This window comes from Dinoponera quadriceps, unplaced genomic scaffold, assembly GCF_001313825.1.
Source record: "Dinoponera quadriceps isolate SergipeBrazil2010 unplaced genomic scaffold, ASM131382v1 scaffold1339, whole genome shotgun sequence".
NCBI classification, from domain to species: Eukaryota; Metazoa; Arthropoda; class Insecta; order Hymenoptera; family Formicidae; genus Dinoponera; species Dinoponera quadriceps.
In genome coordinates this window covers 250,838-259,344 of record NW_014555521.1, presented here as the reverse complement: position 1 = coordinate 259,344, position 8,507 = coordinate 250,838, and the positions used below count along the sequence as shown (strand labels likewise).

General features: G+C 47.6%; 1 protein-coding gene across 1 annotated transcript in view; it reads right to left on the bottom strand.

Annotated features, from left to right (window-relative positions):
• Nucleotides 1-6,459, bottom strand: part of LOC106744545 — a 14,811-nt gene extending 8,352 nt beyond the window's left edge. Inside the window, exon 1 of the mRNA XM_014619421.1 lies at nucleotides 6,396-6,459. The gene's annotated coding sequence lies outside the window, so the exon portion shown is untranslated. The remainder of the gene's footprint in view (nucleotides 1-6,395) is intronic.
• Between the last annotated feature and the right edge of the window lie 2,048 nt (nucleotides 6,460-8,507).

The window sequence follows — 8,507 nt, the reverse complement described above, 5'->3', positions numbered from 1 at the left end:
GGGGGGGGGGGCGAATATTTCGAACGGCAACGGCGCGCGGACTCGCGAGTGCAAGAAACGCAAGTGGCCGAAGGTAGACAGCTCGCGGCAAGAAAGAGGAAGACGAAGAGACTTCTCTCTAGGTAGGTGAGTATTTCATCCTTCTTTCGAGAGTTTCTTTCTCTCTCTCTCTCTCTGTCTCTCTTTCTTTCTTTCTTTTTCTCCTCCTCCTTCCTGTTCTCGCGGCGCGGATTCTCGCCAAGTATCCTGGCCCCGAGTATTACCTCCTTTGAATCCACCGCGAACAAGGCCTGATCTTTAAGACGCTCGGGGGGGTTAGGTTAGTAATTTACGGATTATACGAGCAAGACGCGCCCGAAGAGAAGCAGGCGAGAAGAGAAGAGACGAGGGGGAGGTAAAGGGGAGGAGGAGGAGGAGGAGTGAACCGGAGGGGGGGCGATAGAGAGGAAAAGAAACAGCGTCGGTGGTGAACTCGGTCGAACGATAGTATGCACCCTCGCCTGTAATTTTCTGACCTCTCTCCATCTCGCGCCCTCTCCGTCCACCCACCCCCGCGTCCGCTTCGTCCGCGTTAGCTCGCTCGCTCTCTGGCTCCGTGCTTTCCGACCGCCCTCTCGCTTCCTCCGGCTGTCGCCTCGGGAGCTTCTTAGTCATCGCGCGATTCACAACCGCGGCCGGAGAAGAGAGACCGCGAAAGACTTTTCATCTGGCGATACGACGACGCGGCGACGTGTTATTTCGTTTCTTCCACGAACGAGGGTGCACTTTCGGCCTCGGCGGTTGGCGCAATCTACGTAATATTCCGTGGCGCCCCATCTCTCTCTCTCTCTCTCTGTCTGTCTGATGTAACCCTGGGATTCTGTATGGGTCAATCACCACGTTCATTGATAATGCCGCGCGAGATTACAGAGAAGCCTCGGACGGAGCTTCGTTTTCTGAATGCGCTGTAATTGATCGGCTTCTCCGATCATCGTTGAGTTCACGGCGCGAATCGGGTCTCCCGATGGCGTCGCACTCGTGCAAGACGGAGACTCGAAGACTCGACGGGAAAGACTGCGGCGATAGCGGATGATAGTCGCCGTTATCGGCTGAAAAGTCGACGGACGATGGATGATTTTCGGGGAGAATTCGTCGGCGAATTTGTCGTCCCGTCGCGCCGCGTCCAGCCGAACTCTCGAGCCGACGAGCGCCCGCGCGATACGCCGCCGAGATTTCGTTTATCACTTTTACAATCGGTGAATTTATGGGATTATTCGGTGGCAGCGACGGTGAAACAATGGTACTCGCGGGAGTAGCGATAGGTGCGGGAAAAGCCGCGACTAGACCGACCGGCCTTATAAATATCGCGATAATTAATGTATCGGAAACGGTGCTTCTCGCGTCGCATTAATTTCCACGAACGTTATTAACGGACGCGTTGGTAACGCGTAATTTCTATCTCTTAATTAATTTCCCTTAAGCGGAGCTCAAAACTCCGAGATAGATAAACCGACAGATTCCAGCGAGCGGATTTACGACTTGACGAAAACTCGCGAATTAACGCGGGGACACATCGACGTAAGCGAGGGAGCCAGCGAGAGAGAGAGAGAGAGAGAGAGAGAGAGAGAAAGATTTATCCCTGAGGTAAAAGCCCCTTTAGCTACATGAGTACACAATTTTGCGTGTATGTCGCTCAAAATTAACCTATTAAATTAACATTCCGCAATAATTGACAACGATCGACACGGCGATGATTGGACGACTTCTTAATATAAAAGCGTCGTAGTACTGATTGTGCAGTACATGCGTAAGTTTTTTTTATTTTTTTCTAATAAATAGTTTGAAAGTAACGTCGGTCACGCTCTTATCAGACGGACTATAAGTTCCTGTGAAAGTGAAGAATTTTTTTAAAAATCTCGGTGCGACACGGCATAATAATTTCGCGGCACTAAATGTGAAGAGAAATAGGGGAGGGGGGTGAAGAAAGACAAAAAGTTGCCCTTTCCCGAACTCGACGCGCCTTTGGTTCGCCGGGTTTCGCTTAAAAGCGCCACTGACCGCGGGTTTAGCCCGTTAACAACATGACGAGCCGGCGATCGCTAAGTGCATCGATGAGCATTACCGTAAAACGCGCGTGACCGCCGAAACGATGGCGGAAAGAGAGGAAGAGACGTCCTTAAAGCCTCCTCGGGCGAGTCGCGGCGCGAGCTCGGACTCCACCGCAATGGCGGAAAGGAACAATCTTCTGGAAACGTGTGTATTACGCCTTGTTAGAACGGCAGTCATTTCTCCCCGAGACATCCTGTAGGCGGTGCCGAGTAAATAGGTTGCATTTAGAGGCACTCAGCGCGCAGCGTGCGGCCCGGCCACGAAACACGCGAAAAGCCGCGTGGGTGCGCGGTATCGACATTATCGGTCCACCCTTGCGCGCTCTTTCCTTCCGCCGTCAGGAAGCGGCCCCGGGGTGTACGTAAGTAGCGCGCAGGACAATGGATTCTTTTATTGCTAGGAAAAGAAAGGGAGAGAGAGAGAGAGTGCGGGTCCGCGTATAAACGAGAGGAAGGCCGTCGATAGCGTGTCGATGTCGTCGCGCTAAAAGCATAAGTGGCGATTACGTGGGCACGCGCTCTCTTGCATCCGCGTGTTATTATTAAAACGTGCGAGAAACTAGTGGACTTCCGACGTCCGTCGGCGTTGTACTCTCGCGTTTTTCACTTCCCTTGCAAACAAATTTCACCATTTTCACACTCCTCGTGTGGCTTCCCGTTTTTTTGATTGACGCTCGACGGATTCACCGTAAATATGGAGATATCCAAGTCTAAATTTAAGTCGGCGTTCATACGTCATCATTTGACAAATTATATATAACTTGGTAATTATAGTTTCATGAATTTTTAACCGGTTCTCTCTCATCATTCTTATGCCCGTTTTCTCGCACTCTCAAACCTACGCGAAGTGTCTATCAAGCGGAGGAATATGACGAATATGCGAGTATGCGTGAGTATCTTTGAAGGGATCGCTCGTCTTCGTTATCCTTCGGGTTTTCCATCTGATGAGTGACAGCACGTTAATACGTTCCCTTTTTACTCCATTGTCATTTCGAAATGTGCAATGTGAGTGCTCGTGAGCGTTTTAATTTATATATATAGCATTGCATGTTATTGCTACTTAAAAATAATCAGTAGTACGTTAATGCCATTCGAATATATACTCGTATGCAATCCGCTATAAACCACTCGTTGTTATGGAAAAGTTTCCTTTCCGTTCTAAAATCGGAGTCATATTCAGCCGATTGTACCGCTTCCACCGCTCAAACTAACAATTTTCCCAGGCTAAAAGCGGTGAAATATTTCGGTAAAAGTAATTTGTTACAGATTCGTATTCGCGTACCGTTAATCTGCTGTTTGGCTTGATATTTCTTGCTGCACGAGGTAAATAGAAGCAAAGGCTGACATTTCTCTGAGATTCATGAAACTATAATTATCAAGTTATATATAATTTGTCAAATGATGACGTACGAACGCCGGCTTAAATTTAGATTTGGATATCTCCATATTTACGGTGAATCCGTCGAGCGTCAATCAAATTCAGAAATCCTCCTGTATATATAACGATTTTACACACCTGGAAATATACATTGTATAATGCATCGCTGCCTACGTCCTGCGTTTCTATACTGCATTCTGACGTCCCTCGTTGGCACTCCGGGCACTCATTCGTGGCACTGACACTGACACTCCCGTATGTACAATCGGAGAAACGCGTGTTAATGAACACGACGCCGACGAGAGTCTGATTAAATATTTCAAGAGCTGGCGAAATATTTTCATCACCCAGCGGGAGATGATAACTAACGCACCAACACACCCCGAGTCGAAATTTTAGTTCTACATTAAACCTGCAAATACAGCACTTTAGGCAGGTCTATTGAAGGATCTGCAGATATAACGTTATATACACTATTGTGTTCCTTTAACGTTACAAAACGGAAATAAGTTCCTGCTTAGCATCAAAAGAGCACAATAAGTGCTCGTTTTAATACAAAGGAAACTTGCAAAGAGAATTTAATTCTGCAAAGTCTAAATTTCAGTTCTATATTAAGTCTCCAAAAACGAAGAAAACGGCAATAACTTCCCCATTTGGCAGCATCGAAGGAGACAGTACACTGAGAAAAGATTTCTTCAAATTTAATCAATTTTATCCCATTCAAATAAATGTTATCATTGGCATGCTCTAAAGAAACTAATGTTTCGATTAATAAGTACGATTGTTAGACTTTTCAACGAATACGTATCTTTATCTTAAATAAAAAAATTTGCTTGAAACGAAAGATAATTTTCTCATAAAGAAATTATTTGTTTCATTTTACATATTTATCGTAACCAAATAATATTTTGTTTGGTTAAAAGGTATTATTTCGAATAATAGCGTTCTCTCCGTTAAATAATAGAGTTTTCCCGAATGAGACAATGAAATTTTTACCCGAATAATTTTTCGTATTTTGTTTCTATGGAGCAAATTTTAGCCAAATAAGTAGAGATACTAAATCTAAAGAAATCTTTTCCTCTGTATAGAAGAGCTCTGAACGCTTAATGTAAGACTAAATTAGGTTTAAAACGGAACTAAAATTTCGATTCGGGTTTTCCGAGTGTTTCTGACGGCAGACAAGGATAGATTTGATCATCTTGAAGATCCGGAATGTTTCGAGAGTATTGATTATTGTCTGACGGATGGTGATCGACCATGGGCCATGACGCAGCCCTTTTTGCCCATTGTTTTGGTATTGCCACGCTTCGCATGTCCTTCCTGCGACCTAGTCATTATGTAATTAGCGACGCATACAGCGCGACTCGGAGCACGCGTGTCGGTGAGTTAATAGTTCGAATTCTCGCTACGGGTGACCAAGAGATTTCGTCGACCTTTGAAGGTATTTCATAATCATAAATCTAATTAACATTTGCGTTTCTTCGATCAAATTATCGTGTCTACGCGAGAATGTTAGTGACAATGTCGGTGTCAACGCCATGAGGGAGTATCCGGAGTGCCGGAGGACGAAGCAGCGAGGATGTTGGATCTGGGAGTCATGACAGAAGACGCAGGACATCGAAACATGATCAACGATGCATCGTATATTTTCAAATGAATGACATCATTTATCGTACGACGAGTTTCCCACTTTTAACGAACATTTCACAAATTTATCAAGAACGAGGGGACACTCGAGTCGAGAAAATTGAAGATTATCGTGTTTTCATAACCAGTTGGTAAAATAATTCTAGCGACTCATTCGATAGTCATAAGCAGCTATTTACAAGCACACCAAGGTAAGACCATAGTTTTAACACACCGTTATATTCCGCGATTCTACATGCTCGATCCCCAATTTCCATTCTCCGATTCGAGCCTCGATGAAAATTGCAAGCTCGACGCGACCCGACATCTCGCCTCGGATATTTTCAGTTTGTCCGTCGAGCAGTGAGAGGTCAATTTGCGATTTTGCCAAAATTTGCTGCTTCAATTCGCGACGAATAAAATTCTTGCTATCGGTCGACGTTCATTTTAATCGTCTCGTCTGCGACGAGACATAACCGGACTGCGTTGAATCTAATAAAACTATCTAATCTAAATCTAATAACTTATAAAACAGAAGCTCGCGCGTACATACACGTGTACGCGTGCGTGTGCGCGTGTGTCGCAGCAGATCATTATTCTCGAACAAGTCGCCTCGAACTTATTCATAACGCCGGTGAAAACTCTCCCGTTCCATCGCGTCGGCGACAATTTTAAATGTTGCGCCGGAGCGATTGAGGAGATCGCGCGGCATCGATCCGCGGCCGGTCCGCGCCGCCAATCCGCGGGATCCCGTCGGCTCGAAATACCCTTTTCCGCGCCCGGGAATCGTTAATCCGGCCGCGTTCTCAATTTATAAGAAACCCATTCCCGAGAGCGCGTTATCGCGTCTCGAAAGTATATACCCAGTGCACCCCGGATCGCGGGCACTGCGCGCAGCCAGGCACGAAAGCTACGGGCACAAATGCATCAGTTGGTATTGATTGCAGCGCGCCGGGGCAGACGCTCTCTCTCTCTCTCTCTCTCTCCACACCGACATCGCAACGGTGCACGCATGTCGTGCAGAGCAGCACCGAGAGAGGTGTGCTGAACGCGCGCGCACACCGACCGGCAGGGTGCACATCGGCGAGAGAAGAGAGAGAGAGAGGATGTGTGTGCGTGTGTATGTGAGAGAGAGAGAGAAACCGCGGTAAGGCGATATAGGGACAGGGATAGGGTTGTGCAGAGCCGATGTTCCGCGGCGGAGGTCATGGAACGTCAGTGATTGACGATGCACGCATGTCACTCGCACACACTCGCTCGCTCGTTCGCTCGCACACACACACGCATGCTCGTAGGCCACGTACGTTATTCTCGCCCCCATTGGCGCGGTGCGCGGGATCAAGGACGAGCACGTCCGCAGGAGTAGACAGTCGAGGGAAAAGCCCAATAGGCAGGCAGGCTAGCAGGCAGGCAGGCAGGGTAGCAAGCAGGCGAGCAGTCACATACGTCGAGCGTTACTGACCTACTTCAAGCGTGGGCTTTCGATCCTCTTTAACACACTTCGTACACCTCCCGCCCTTTCCCGCGTGTCCTTCTTGTGTGTACGTGCGCGCGCGGCGTTCGCCTCGGTTAAAAATAATTATTCGCGATGCCGAGATATCTCTCTTGCGGTGAAGAAAGATTATCGCGGGCTCGCAGGGTTCCGCGGGTCCCTTTCTAGGTTGCCCCGTAATTGCCAGGGACGTAGCTAGAGGTTTCTTTGATTCCCGCCCTTTTTTCTTTCAATTTTTTAGTTTAAGTTCGAGTCGTTTCGCGAGTATCTCCCGCCGTATCGCGTTTGATTCGAGCCCTGAAGTATATAATAGAAAGAAATATATAAAAATATGTGAGTATCCTGTGCGAATGTTGGTATTGTCACGACGATTATGCCGTTTATATACACCGAGTGTCGCTCGAACGAGTCGTTTTCAGGCAAGTGTCCGGCGGGTAATTTGATCTGACGGAATCCGGTTTGCAATTTTGGGCCCCCCGACGTAATACCTGCCCGCCGTATAGGTGTATACGGTACGCCATCATCTCTCGGTGATATTCTATTGAGACTAACGGACGTGGAGTCCAACGGATGTCCGTGTATGCGCATCCCTCATGTAGGGCCGATCCACGGAGCTGAACATCGTACGGTTGTAATAGCCCTGGTTCTATTGACTAAACCACAATACGCCTGATATTAGGCTAAATTGGCATATCTGTAAATTCCATTTAAACTTACGACCCGCGCGGCCGCCCGGCCGAATTCACGGTGTGTCGGACACCGTCTCTCCGTGAATGAAATTCAAGCGGAAAGTACACTTTGATAATTCCGCATTAATTCCTCCCTCGAGCGTGCGATATCTCTCCTCCTCCTCCCTTCTTTCCTCTCTTTCTATATCTATCTCATTCTATAGCAAATGTTCATGTGTTTTCCTTAAATCGCAATCACCTTGCTCGTCAACGACGACGAATCGCACTCGCGATAAACGTCGAACGAGACGATTCCACAGTCTCATCGCTTTTCCGTCTTTGCTTCTCACTTTGGCCGGATTAATGAAATCTTCCGATTATTTCGTTTCTTTTTTTCCTTTCTTCAATTATTCGCGGGGCGCAACTTCCATCGTTTTTAGCTGACTTAGCGGACTCAGCAGCGAGCTTCGCCTTTATGTTTCAGCTATCGGCATTTATCGTTTTGCTATGCGCCACACCACGGGGAAGACGCGCCCCGGTGTCTCGCAGCGAGATCGCGCAAGATCGGGTATTGTGCGCTTATCTCTCATTGAACGTAATCCGCGCCAGACGAGGTCGACCGCTCAATTATTAATTCACCGCTAACGAGGCGGATAATCATAATACACATCAGTGAATTGTTTCGATGCGATAATAACTACCGTGATAATTAGTTTCGAGGCCGAGGCGAATTAGAGAATTCGCGCGCTGCGCGCGATATCCAATACTCTCCGGCTTGCTCAATCTCCGGAGCAACGGTGCCTTACGAATCCGAGGGTGAAATTGTTCTAATCTGATTATTCAGTCAGTAACCTCTCTCTCTATCTCTATCCCTCCCTCTTTCGCTGGCTATTGTAATTATTATTGATTGTAGCGTCACGTCAATGAAGTTAAACCTCAACTTAAACGCTGCCCAGCGGGGCCCACTCGGGACTTCCTACGTGTCGGCGAAAATCTTGACAATTTATCACCGAGCGTGGAATCAGAGGGAAATTAATCTCTCTGAGAGCCGCCGATTGAATCAGTCAAGGATCAGCCGTTCGTGTCGTAGCGAAGCGTCGAGATGTCGTTCTCCGTTGTGAGGGCCGACTTTCCGCCGGCCTTTGAGACTCAGCGTTACATCAGCGAGCTGCTCGCCTCTCACGTTAAACCGACGGTCTTCCGTCCACCTGTGCCATTTGCGATTTTAGCGAATGGGTAAGCACGACAAGCAATTT